Below are 14,237 nucleotides of genomic sequence, written 5' to 3' on the forward strand. Positions count from 1 at the left end.
TTATTCAACATGCCACAGTAAACATCTTGCAAGACTGAGTGAATCCCACCAATTACTTAGCATTGAATGAGGATGGTTTTAACTATATTATAACCAAGGTCGGTTCCACACTAGAAGTTTAAATTGCTGTGGTTTGTTTACTCAGTTTTATGGACAAGGTAGATGACATGATAATCAACCCATTGCATCCCATGAGGTCTATGGGTTTTGTTCCTCTATGTCTTTTCATACTTCACTTGTACCAGTTTGTAAAACTGAAAACACGGTTTTAGCATTAGGTTTTCCCACATAGATGGTCTAAAGGCTATTGCAACATCCTATGCTACTGTCCCTTTAAAATTCCATCCCTTTCTTCCAGCTTATCATTAATTATTGTTCTTTCCCACAGCAAGCTGGAGAAGGGTGTGGATTATTGTTTTGTGTACACATCAAAAGCCAATCCCCAATTTTTGACTGATTGTAATCACACTATTACAATAATAGACAAAATTTAAAAATGAGCAGTGACTTTAGCTAGTTACAAAGTGACAAGCAATACTGAACCACCACCACCCTGAACAGAATCTGCTCCCAAAGAGAAAGAAACTCAGACCTTTGCTGAAGGGAACCTACTTTCCAATAGACATATAGTATCACTTCATCCATAGGGGAAAACTGGAAAACATCACACTATAAAAAGGCCATATTATGGAACCACCTGTTAGTTTGTTTCATCTTAACTACAGTGGCAGGGTTATTTATGTGTTAGCAATTCGAGTGTACATTTGATCCTTTGACAAAATTACTCTCCCAAGGCACTGATTCAACAAAGCATTTAATCACATGCTAATGCTTAGCACCTGGGTTGTCTTATGAAAATCAGTACAGTTAGAATTAGGTTCATACCTAAATACCTTGGTGAGTTTGTTTAATCTTACCTCTTCACATGATGAAATAAGTTGATGAGACCTATTAAAAACATTGGCTATCGGTTGGGGGAAAATGTTCCTCTTAGGGATAATTTACAAACAGTGCCAGTTTGTATGCTAAACACTATCCTTGCAAGGGAAAAGAAGAAAAAACATGCTAAAGTTAATATTTTATTCTATCCATTATTCACCTAAAACCCAGGAATAATATTGCAGCTTCTCCAACCCTTGAAGCATTTTGTCAAAAGAAATCTACAGTTTACAAAAAATTTTCTTCAAGGCACAGGCAGGAGCCTGTGAACATGGAAGACCTTTTGTTCGTTGTCAGTCTTCTGTGCAGTCCCACATTGGGACTGCACAGGCCAGCCACAGAGATTCTCCAGTCTTCAAACTGTAGGGGGCACTCCTCCTGTTCAACACGTATGCATGGGGGTTTTCCCACTGAAAAGCTGTGTTGCCAGGCAGAGCAACCCCCTATCCTTCAGTTCTTCTTTTTCGACCATTGAGAAAGGTTCTTCCCTCACTTGTTCTTCCTCACTCAACTCTACCAGCTGGATCTTTTGCTTTTTGATAGGTCCCTCACCTGCAGTAAAGAAAAGGGAAGACATTATTGAGATAAGTATGTCTCATAAAGCACTGTTTAAGAAGTGTTTGAAATGTGATACCAAAATGCCACATTCTGATGAGCATGAGCTATGCCGCCTTTGCCTGGGGGAATCACATAACATCTTCACTTGTTGGCACTGTCAAAGATTTACCCCAGGCCAGGAGTGATTGAACTTCTCGTCTGAAGGTAGCGATGTGGGAGATGGTTTTATTGGGTTCTGACAGGCTAGCAGCAAAGCCATCTGCCGAACACAAACCCAGTCTCCGATCCAAATGACCCTTTCCAGTTCTGAAGACTCGTACAATGGATATGATGCAGAGCTGCTTGCCAGTACTGACTGCACCACCTGCTGGATCCTGCCCATCTCAGGCATCAGCACTTGTCCAGTGGCCAAAGCACAAGGTAGAAACCTCTAAGCACCAATCACCAGACCCATCCCAATCCAAGCATGCTATATCGCAACCACCTACAAAAAAGTCGAAGACAAAACCAAACACCCCAAGAGACCAGCTGCTACTTCATTGTACCATCAGCACCATCATTCAATCCTCAACACCTTCACTGATCGTCGAGGACATAATTACTGCCCCCTCTACTCCCTTGCCTCCACCCACTTCAACCTTAAATAAAGAGGAAGAGGAGATGAGCCCAACAGAGGAGTTACATTCCATCTTTACTATGGATCCAACTCATTTAATATCAGTTCCAGCTCTCTTGGTTCTGATGGTCTCCACTCCGATAGCAGGTGCATCTGTCCAACACCAGAGGTGGTGATGCCAACCTCCGGAGGTGCCAACACCGGAGATGGTTCAACAGCAGCCTACTTAGCCTTTGCCTCTGATGTGGAACCTAATGTCGATTCCATCAAGCACACCTCATCCTTTAGCCATGCCCTGGCCACTGGGCTCAGCCTATCCAACACAGACACAAAATTGGCAGGAATTCCTGTCCTGGCTACAGGCTGCACCTCTTCTTGCCTCCTCACCAAGTCTCAGTTCTGATCCCATCTGTTCCAATTGAAATGTCCAAACATGATCCCTAACTCCCTCGGACTTTGAGGAAGGGGAAGAAGTGGCCTCCATTCAGATATTACATCTGAGTTAGCATGGGACCGCTCTCCTGATGAGGCGGTCAGAGAGGTGGTTTCATCATCCTTCAGCAATGACTTCTGCTTCCTCTCCATGACTGGAATATGGGGTGTATGTAGTTGTTGATTGACCACTCATGGTATGGTCTGAATACTCTGCTTAGGGAGTCTGTCGTTTGTTCTGCCTACTGTGTGTATTGCCTCCAGAAAGATGTTCCGTATGGCCCATTGCCATAGTTCTGAAGCCTTGGCACACAAAGTCAGAGAAGCCATTCCCTCATGCTTGTTCAGGTAGTAAAGTGCAGTCATGTTTTTGATGTGTACCTGAACTCTTTTGTTGTGTAACAAACCTGCAAAGGAAGCAAAGGAGTAGCGAATTGCTCTTAACTTTATATGCATTCTTGTTTCTGAAGGTGACCAAGTACCCTGGGTGGAGAGATCACCACAGTGCGCCCCCCCCCCAACCTAAAAGGAAAGCATGATGGAGATGTCTGGGAGCTGCATCTCAAAGGGCACACCTTAAAGGAGGTTTTCTTGGTGTGTCCACCAAGTAAGCAATCTGACTACAGTTCTGGAGATGGAAAACTTAATCTGTTGAGAATTCCTGACTGGCTCAAAGTATCTATGGTACCAGTTCTGTAAAGACCTCATATGGAGATGAGCAAAAGGGACAACACTGGTAGTAGATGCCATGAGTCCTAACAGCCTTTGAATGGACAAGGCCAAATGGAAATGGTTGGACTGGAAACCATCCCACAAAAGGGCCTCCCCACTGCTAACCAGTCTCATTCTAGGTGGATAGTGGCAGCTATTAGGATGTGCTATGCTCAGGCCAAGGTACCTTGTCCAGTAATGATCAGGGCTCACTCTACCAAAGCACAATCATCATTGGCTGCCTTTCTCTGGGGAACCCCAATGTGAGACATCTATCAAGCTGCCACCTGGTCCTCGACAGACACCATCCAACACTACTCTGTAGACACAAATGCAAGAAGAGATGCTGCAGTGGGGATGACTGTCCTTCATTTGCAATTCAACTAGGCCTCTCACACCCTTCTCCATTGGTGAGTAGCTTGCTATACTCCCAATGTGGGACTGCACAGAAGACTGATGACAAAAACAGGGTTGCGCTTACCTGTAACTGTTGTCTGTCTAGTGTCTTCTGTGCAGGTACACATTCCCTCCTTCCTGCCCTGCTGTGAGAGTCTTCAGTTTTGCCCTCCAGCGCCTTAGAGAACCGAGGGATAGAGCAACACGAGTTTGGGTGGGAAAACACCTACACATGCGCATTGAATGAGGGAAGCATATCCTACAGTTGGAGAAATAGAGAATCTTTCTCAGTGGCTGGCCTGTGTCTGCACAGTCCCAATGTGTGCCTGCTCAGAATGCAGTAAACAAACAACAGTTCCAGGTAAGGGCAACCCTGTTATTCTACTCATGTTAGGGTCGAAGGAGGGATCTTGAGCACCTATGGGAATCTCTGCTCTTACTTGTGAACCCAGATCTAAACATTGCTGGTGTCATCTGGGGGAAGAGGAAATGGAAATAGAAGAGATCCCTGCAATTGTATGTTCAGAAGCTCTAATGAATTGTGTTAGAAAATATCCATGAAAAAGCACAAGCCCCACTCCTTCATCCACCATACAGAAGGCTGTAACAACAGCACCAGACAATTACCCTGATATAGCCAATAAAGTAGTATAGAGAAGGTAACTAATTTGGGTTCATGTAGTTATTCTGGATATATGGCAAAGTAGGACAATTCACCCCAGTTTTTACAGGTAGACTGACTTTCAGTCCCTGATGCAATCAGTGCATTTCTATTGACTTCTTTGAATATTGGATCAGAACCAAATAATTGAAGCATCCCCTCTAGGCTTACAACAGTCTCAGAGTTTGCTTAATTGAGGCTGTAATGACAACCATTGAACATACAAAAAACATATCACCAAGTTGCTCTCTCACAGTTTCTATTGATATTAATGAAAAGTGCCCAGTGCACTATTTTTGTATTAAAATGAAGCCTATGATCAGCAGAAGCAGGCCCTAAAATGTCATATATAAAACATTTTGTCCATTATATTCATGACAGAACACCTGAACTGAGTTGAATTGCAATGGTTTCCTTTCAAATAGATCTGAAGTTAGCAGGGGTTACGAAAAACCATTCTGCACCTGGAAAGTTGCTGTCCATCAGAGTTGACAATACCAAACTGTTGTTTAATTAGTTCATTTATATCCTCACTTTCTCTCCAGCGGGCACTCAAAGTGGCTTTTATCCTCACAACAATCCTCTGAGATAGGTTAGCCTGTGACTGGCCCAGGGTCACCCAACAAGCTTCCATGGCAGATTGGGAATTTTAACTTGGGCCTCCTGGATCCTACTCTGACACCAATGCTAAATTAGCAAGAGAGCCGGTCTTTACAAAATATGAGTTATATATGTTCACAAATGGAGAACAAATGACTCCCCAACCTCTCCCCAACCTTTCTTTGGCAGCACCCAGGGCTGGTTTCTGGTGGGAAAGGGTGAGAAGATGCCACTGGTGCAGACAGCACTGTGTTAAACTCCTCAATTAATCATTAATTAATTAATTAATTAATGTGTTTGTTTATCTAGTTTACAGTTTTCAGATTTTTCTGCAAGCCTGAGGAATTCCCTACGTTTGCAGAGCCATCTGTTTTCTAGCCAAGTGACGGATTTAAGTATCTGCATGTTGAGACCAATTGGCTATTAAGTGTATGACAAGCAGGGCCCACTGCAAAAAATCCAGGGACCCTCACCAGGTTTCCAGCCCCCCTGTCTTGCAGAGATCCTTCCCCTTTGTGACTTTCCTTCCAAACACTGTTCATCTCCCCACCCCCCACAAAGGGGAAGGGTCTTGGGGCAGGAAGGGAAAGATGATTATGGAGGGCAAAGAAGAAGAGTGTTTGGTGATGGAAAAGGAAAGGTGTTCGGAAGGAAGATGGAAAAGTGCCCTCTGCCATCCACTCACCCAAGCTTACTTGTTACTCTCTTGCCCCCTGCTGCTCAACCACAACTCTGTCCCCTCCCTCCTGTAACTCCCCCAGGCATGCACTCACCCATCCTCCTTCCCTTCCTCCTTCCCCCGCACCTGGTAAGTCAGAGCTTGCCTTTTCCCTGCTGCCACCTCCACCAAGACTTTGAGCTACTGCAGGAGGAAGAAGTAAGCACTGTCCCGGTGCTGTCTCCCTTCTCTGCCTGCTGGCCTTTTCCATATGTTCTGGAGTGTGGGAGGGAGGGTAGAGTGGGTCCTGGTATTCCAGAGATGTTCTGGCCTACTGTCACCTGGGCCTACTGGGGCTATTCTAACTAATGGCACACAGATAAGTTGTACCTGTTTACAGAGTGTACAGTTTGGGGCAGGAAGGTTAAGACATCAATGCATAATTTTTACTTTTTGTATTTTTCTGCAACCATGAGGTGTTGCCCCAATTTGCAGAATCGTCTGTTGTTTCCAAGTGGCTCTAGTCTGCGGATTTAAGTATCTGAAGATTGGGGCCACTTGGCTATTAGGATATACAAGTGGGGGGCCATGAGAATCATGGGGCAGAGGGATTGCTGGGAACCATTCCAGGCTTCCGCCTACATTTTTCTAAGTTGTGACAATGGGGGAAGGGAAGGTTGGGAAGAGGAATCCTATTCCTCCTGGCTTTTCTTACTTCCCTGAGCCCTTATCTCTCATTCTTACCCAGTTCCCACTGCCACTCCTTCTTTGTTACTTTTAACTCTTCTCCCCCCACCCATTCTCTGTCATTCTTTCCCTGTTCCCAATCCATTCTCTGTATTTCCCCTATTATGCCAGCTTTTATGTCTTTCCCCCCTCACCTCCTCACCTTGTCTACCTCCCATTGCTCCACCACTTATCTCTTCCTTCTTCCCCTCTTCCCTCTCCCAGCCCCCCCCATATGTCTTTCTGGCCTTTGGACAGTGAGACGGGGGGGGGGGATAAAGATGCCTGATCCCCACCCCGTATACTGCTTGGCTTTCAGATAATTGGGAGGTGGCAGGGGTTTGTCAGGGTGCCAGGGAGAGGCAAAGGCTGCTCCTTAGTTTGCCATGGCTCTGGGGCCTGCAGACACTGCAGCTTGCATTTGGCGTGGTGTCAGGACTCACTGCTTCTCCCGGCCTCAGGGCCATTTGTTCCAGCCACACAGCCTTGGCACAGCTCGCTGCAGTGGTGCCCAAGCCAGGTAAAGATGAGGGCCGGCGGCCAGCATGGTTAAATCTGTAATAAGTCCCCCCCCCCCACACACACACACCCCTGTCAAGAATAGTTCACTGCTCTTCTGCAGTGAATTGTGTTCAATTGGGGGGGATTATTCCCCCCACTCCACCCCTTTTTCCACTTTCAGATTTTTCTTTTTTTTTAAAAAAAAATTATTGGTGAGTACATAGTTATTACATACATTCCCCATCATACCTAATTTATTTCAACCCCCACCCTTTCCCTCCCCCCTCCTTATAGACTTCCAACAGCTTTCCAACCCTTAACCTATCTTATTACTTAACTTATTTTCCATTAAGTTCTTCTAAATCATATATGTATTATATCTCTTACTCTAAGCATATTCAAATTCTCTTATATATACTCTATCAAATCCACTAATATATCCATTCTCTACATCACTATTTAAACTGTATATTTTTGATAAAGTCTCTTAATAGTAATACTAGCTTAGGTTAATTAATAGCTGAATTTTCCCATTAGTGGTAAAGTTACTTCTCTCTTCTATTTAAGAAATCACAAATTAATAGTTCTCAAACTGCCACAGTCCTCCTTTCACATCCCATTTTTTTTCTAGATATTGTTTCAATTTCCCCCAGTCTGCAATATATTCTCCTGGATCAAGGTCTTTGAGTTTTCTTGTCATTTTATCCATCTCAGCCATGTACAGCAATTTGTAAATCCAATCTTCTGTAGTTGGTATTTCTTGTACTTTCCATTTCTGCGCATATAAAAGTCTTGCTGCTGTAGTCATGTAAAATAACAATGTTCTGTACTGCATTGGAACATCTTCCATTCCCAAGTTCAGTAGCAGCAATTCTGGGTTCTTATTTATTTGGGTTTGCAAAACCTTATTAATTACTTTAATTATATCTCCCCAGTATTGCTTAGCTACCTCACAAGTCCACCACATATGGTATAATGATCCTTCATGCTTTTTACATTTCCAGCATCTGTCTGACATATTAGTATTTCCTCGCGCAATTTTCTTTGGTGTTAGATACCACCTGTACATCATTTTATATACATTCTCTTTAATATTTGTACAAGTTGAAATCTTCAGTGTATTTTTCCACAAATGCTCCCAAGCTTCCATTGTTATTTCTTTATGGAAATTTATTGCCCATTTCACCATCTGGACTTTAACTGTTTCATCTTCCGTGTGCCATTTTAGAAGTATTTTATAAATTTTCAAGATTTCTTTTTTACCTTCTTGTAAAATCACTTCTTCTAATTCCGACTTTTCCAATCTTATTCCTCCTTTTGAACAGTCCGAGTTGTAAACATCTCTGATTTGCCTATATTGAAACCATCCATAATGAGGAGATAATTCTTCTTGCATTTTTATTTTTAACCTTTTATGTTCCATTATTGTTATGTCTTTATAGGTTAAACATTGTTGTTCATTATTAACAGCTCTCGGATCTATTACTTCGTATGGTACCGCCCATGAGGGGATACCATCTTCCATATAGTCCTTGTATTTCTTCCAGATTGTGAAAAGGCTTCTTCTAATATAATGATGCAAAAACATAGAGTCCGCTTTTACTTTGTCATACCACAGATATGCATGCCATCCAAACAGTTTTTTATGTCCCTCCAAAGCCAGCAATTTACGGTCTTTTAGCATTATCCAATCTTTTAACCATACCAAACATATTGCTTCATAATATAATCTTATATTTGGCAGTTGCAGTCCACCTCTTTCTTTTGAATCTTGTAATACTTTCATTTTCACACGGGGTTTCTTGCCTGCCCACACAAAGTCTGAGATTTTCCTTTGCCATTTATCAAATTGTTTGAAGACTCGGATAATTGGGATTGTTTGCAACAAAAACATCACACGTGGTAACACATTCATCTTGATTGCTGCTATTCTCACTTTCAAATTTTTCTGCAAGCCTGGCAGTTCCCCCAGATTTGGAGAAAAATGTCCCTTGTATCAAGTTTGCCCCAATCCGCAGGTTTAAGTATCCATGGGGGGAGAGGGGGAACTTGGCTATTAGTATATAGATGATCTATAAACTATGACATACTTCGTTCTTTCAAGACTTTTAGGGCCTGACTTTCAAGGATACTGTATTTGTCCTGTCCTTTTCCTGGCATTCAGATGCAGTGATGGAAGAATACTTTACCTACTGCATGTCTGCTGATCATTCAACTGCTAATGTCTTAAGAGTCCTGCTACATATAAACTCCCCAAATGATGGCAACCTCACCTAAAATAGGCGCAGAGTTTGTACTGATTATTCCTACAGTATAAACAATCCGGCGGGGTGGGGGGGAGGTTAATATGCATATTACACTTGACTTTTCTGCCCAATTTTTGCTTCAGCGACTTGCTGAAATTGCTAAATGGTCAGTATGCAGTGTGATGGTAGAGAACATTGTTTGAACAGTTCATATATCTGCAGAATCTGCTAAAACAAGATGAGGTAGGCAAATTAGCTGTACAAGTGGCAGATAAGCAAAGACTTTCAGGGGACATCTTATTTCCCCCCTCCTTCACTATTTCCCTTCCCTGAAAGTCCCCATAGCTTCTACATTTTTCCAGCTTTCTTTTCTCCTTCCCACCTACCAGCCAACCTATCTTGTATCTTGCCTCCCATTTCAGCTATATTTATTGTTTCATCTATATTTCACTTTTCTCCATGATGGGGGCCCAAAGCAGCTTACACTGTTCTCATGTCCTCCTTTTTATCCTCACAAACAGCCTGTGAGGTAGGCTAGGCTGAGAATGTGTAACTGGCCCAAAGTCACCAAGTGAACTTCCAAGTCAGAGGGGGGATTTGAACCTGGTTTCCCCCAGATCCTAATTGAGTCTGGCTTTTGTGGAATGGCTGCAATGGAATAGTAGCAAGCAGGGCTTTTTTTTCAGCTGGAACGCGGTGGAACAGAGTTCCGGAACCTCTTGAAAATGGTCACATGGCTGGTGGCCCCGCCCCCTGATCTCCAGATCAGGCAATCACGGCACAGGCAATCTAAACTCCCCTCTGTCTGGAGATTAGGGGGCGGGGCCACCAGCCATATGACCATTTTCTCCGAGGGCAACCCACTGAGTTCCACCACCTCTTTTCCCAGAAAAAAAGCCTTGGTAGCAAGTAGCTACACCTAGGTGAATAATGGAAGTTGCATGGTAGCAAGTAGCCTGGTGGTTGCTGCTGGCCCTGGCCCTGTTGAGTCCTCCATCAAAATCAAAACAACCCTGGAAAGGGCCCTCCCCCTGCCCTTTACTGACAGAAACCAAAGCTTCAAGGCTGGCAATACTATTGTGATTGTCTAGCAACATCCACAGGGACTATTCATTTCTTAAAGCTACATGTACTGCTTATATTATTTGTGGATAAGTTAACCTCTCATTTTTTAATATTTCAGATTTTTCTGCAAACCTGTGACTTTTCCAGGTTTGTAGAAAGATCTGTCTTGTCTATTCATGGCCTGAATGTAAGGATTTAAGTATCCAGAGATTTGGCTATGTTGAGAATTAGATATATTAATGTGTACCTCTGTAATTTGTTGCGTGGACTGCAGCGAGTCTACAATTCCACACAGTGCCAGATGCTTGCATATGGCATCTTTCAGGTCAGGCAGCTAAGTTCACACTACATGTGTACCTGTCTCAGTTCAGATTATTATTAGTTACATGTGTTTATGCTGCCCTTCCTCCAGAGATTTCATGGTGGTATACATGGTTTTCCTTCTCAAAAATCCTCACTACAATTCTGTGTGGTAGGTTAAGTGGAGAGAATGAAGGTCCCAAGGTCACTCAGTTTCATGGCAAGTGGGGATTTGTACCAGGGACTTCTCAGGCCCAGTCCAACTCTTCTACTGCTTATAGCATACAGATGCAACCAAAACATCTGTACTGACTTTCGAAGACAGTGGCTCCAACAAAGAAAAATGAAAGTGTTAAGAGACAGAGGTACAAAACTGGACAGCATTTTCTGGTGGGCATTAAGAAAAAGTATTTGGAAAGTTGTCTTCTCCAAGGGCCCTTGTTTGAAGGTGAAAGCCCTTTCCTGTAATATTCTCTTGTTTACCATTGAATAATCCTGCCAGATTTCCCCCACAGCTCCTTCCTGAAGGATTTCTCATTGTCAGGACGGTGTTATTTATTAGACCATTTTTGGCTATCATTGTGAGTTTGAGATAACCCCTTTTGTTCCAGTGCATTTCAATGGCTGTTTATTCCTACTCAGCACAGTGATATTGTGTGCAAATATTTGGCTCCTTGCTGTGCGAGGTTTGATTTATAATCTTGTCATGCTTGCTCACTCATGTAGCTTGGCTGGCTGCAACCTAATCGGTGGGTTCGTGGGGGGGAGGGTGGATAGACACATACATACTGCCTCTCTGGCCTTTCCTTTTCCCTGGTTTCAGAGTAACAGCTCGCAGACTTTAAAAGAAAGATAGGATATTGACACAGCTAACATACAGGGCTAAAATTCCTACAGAGACGATCATAACAGTGGAAGACTTCAGTTTAGCAAAGTCACAACGCAATCCTATGCATGTATACATGGAAGTTATTCCTACTGTAGTCTTCAGTAGGGTTTATTCCCAATGAAGTACGTTTAGGGTTACAGCCTTAATCTCAAATTCCAGATTTTCCCAATACATTATTTTCTTTCCTACCCTATCTGGCCCTGTGCTGTTATATCCCTAGGCTTTCCTAGTTATTTGAATTTTCCTATATACTCCAATCTGGTTTAGTTATGAGACTAAGACCCATGGAAAGCAATGGGATTTTTAAATTAGTCGTGTCTATTTTGTTTCAAAAGAACTTGCAGCTCCATCCTATGCATATTTACTTAGAAATAAGTTGCACTGTGTTCAGTGGAGCTTGCTCCCAGGTAAGTGTGCGTGTAATTGCAGCATATTGGTCCTGGCTGACTTTAGCTGGAGTGGGCTTTCATATTGAACACAATGTTTTAAAAAGCTCTGCTAACAGTCCACAATCTCACAGTATTTACTTTCTATATTGATTTGCCTTGATTTTGTCCTTCTTCCTTTTAAAATGCAGAATCATTGACTGACGGGAAATGTATAGATTTCTTTTTGTACTCACTTGTTATCTATTTGAAAACTTATCATAGTCTCCCCTGCCCCCATTCTTAATGTTCAAATACTGAACATGATGGTTTCCTCATTTATGTTTTATGTGCTTGGAAAGTCTATTGAAACAAGACCTGGGGCTTCTCCTGGGGATGTCTGCTATATCTCCTGGCTGGAGGGAGGCACTTCTTAGCTGATGCATTGGCCTAAATCAAGCCAGGGTTGTTGTTTTTCTTCTGGAGTTTCTGGAAAGAATGCACATGACAAAAATAATTCTCTCAATAAACTGAATACACCAGTATAATTCTTTTCGAATAGTAAAAGTCAGAGGTACACTCATCCTTTTCGTTTTGAAAGTTTGTAAGCTATGTATTTCATAAGACATTGGGGTGGGGGGGCGTGTCAGTCTTTGAGCAACAATAAAGACTGAAGGGCCAGTGCATGTTAGTGGTACCACCTGAGGTTCACCATGCAACATTCATCCCTGATGTGATTCTTCATGCCTTCTCCATCAGCAACCAGGAGCATAAAGGAGAGTATGAAATATAAATGATGGCTGAGCTCACTGTGGAAAGTAGTAATATGACTTAGCATTTGTGCATATATATTTTTTTTATTCTTCCAATAGCCCCGTAAAGCAAGCTAGTATTCTCATAAGATGAAATAGAAAGGATGGCTTGCCTAAGGCTACATAATGAGTTTGTGGCAGAGGAGAGGTTTGATCGAGGGATCACCCACATCCCAGCTCATTCACTTAGCTTATATACTACTTTAGCTTTAAGTGTAGTGGTGCATTATGGTCAGGCTCACTCATAGTAGGAGACCATTCTGTTGCCACTGGAAATAAGTTGTTGCCCAAAGCCAGAAAGAGGGCTTCGCGTGGAATGAAGTGGCACTTTAAGACTAACAATCCTGTTTAGTTTTGTTGGTGCACACTAACACAGCTACGCACTTAGAATAATCTTCACGTGGAATAGTGTCTTGCAATGCTCATTCAGATGTGTATCACTTAAAAAAATAATTTAGGGGTATAATTATGAATAATTAGCATCTCTCCATATTTTGCTTTAAACACACAGACAGAAATATATCTAATCTCAGTGGCCTGGATCCTATGACATTGTTCCCTTTGCACTCCACTCTGGATGCTGCAGAGGCTTTTCTCTGCTGTTGTGCTTTCCTCCTCTGTGACTATGACTTCCTCCTGCACAAGATCAATGTTTTCCAAGGTGCCTTTACATACACTTTAAGTACTAGTGGCGAAGGAAACAAGTGCCACAACAGAGGAAAGCCTCCCCAGTAGCCAGAGAGAAGTGCAAGGGGAATGATGTCATAGAATCCATGCCTGTAATCTTGTGGTTTGATTAACTGGTTCCCCAGAGAAAACTTTGTGTACTGAGAGTGCCTTCATACACGAAAATAAGCACATTCTGGAGGACCCTGTTTTGAATCCTCAGTCTGCAATAAGGGTTTTCTGGGTGGCTGTGGGTTTGTGACTCTCGGCCTAAACTATCTCAGAGGGTTATTGTGAGGATGAAATGGAGGAAGGAACAACCATGTTGAAACCGACTTTCAGGTCCCATTTAAAAAAGCAAATGGTATAAATATCTAAATAAATACCCCTGAGAAGTAGGCTAGGCTATGAGACTGGCCCAAGGAGACCCAGCGAGTTTCCTGGCAGTGCTAGTCCAACACTAACAGTATAATAATAATAATTCATTGCCATCAAGTCACAGCCAACTTACGAGACTTTTGAGACAAGATGAATAGAGGTGGTTTGCCATTGCCATCCTCTTATAACATTCCTGGTCTTCCATCCAAGTTCTACAGCCAGCCCTGCTTAGCTTCCAAGCTCTAGCTAGTCTGGGCTATTCAGGGTGCTACTAACCATATAGCCCCTCTCAGACTTACAGTATCATTTGTAAATGCTGTGTATGCAAGAAAACCATTCAAAAGAGAAATGTGCATTCAGTGCTAGATTTGCATTCATTCCAGGAATCAAACTGTGTTAACCCTCATACATGAAATCTATCTAAGACTAAGAAAGCAAAACTACAGCCCTATCCCCACCAAGCGAGAAAGAGTAATCTGATCTAATGATTTCTCAAAAAACATCCAGTATCATAATGGGAAGACAGGTTTAGGCACTCTCCTCGGGCTCATTTGCAGTGTTCTGATTAAGGTGCAACCTGCATGTCTGATCAATGAGGCGGTAGAATCCTGAAGTGACAGTGTGAATGATACCCTCTGGAGGGTCGAGGGTTGTTTTTGAGCAAACTTCTGTGTAAAGAAAAAATTGCCAAAAGTGCATGTGGAAAAATAAGAGAGGA

This window comes from Eublepharis macularius, chromosome 5 (genome assembly GCF_028583425.1).
Source record: "Eublepharis macularius isolate TG4126 chromosome 5, MPM_Emac_v1.0, whole genome shotgun sequence".
Lineage (NCBI taxonomy): Eukaryota > Metazoa > Chordata > Lepidosauria > Squamata > Eublepharidae > Eublepharis > Eublepharis macularius.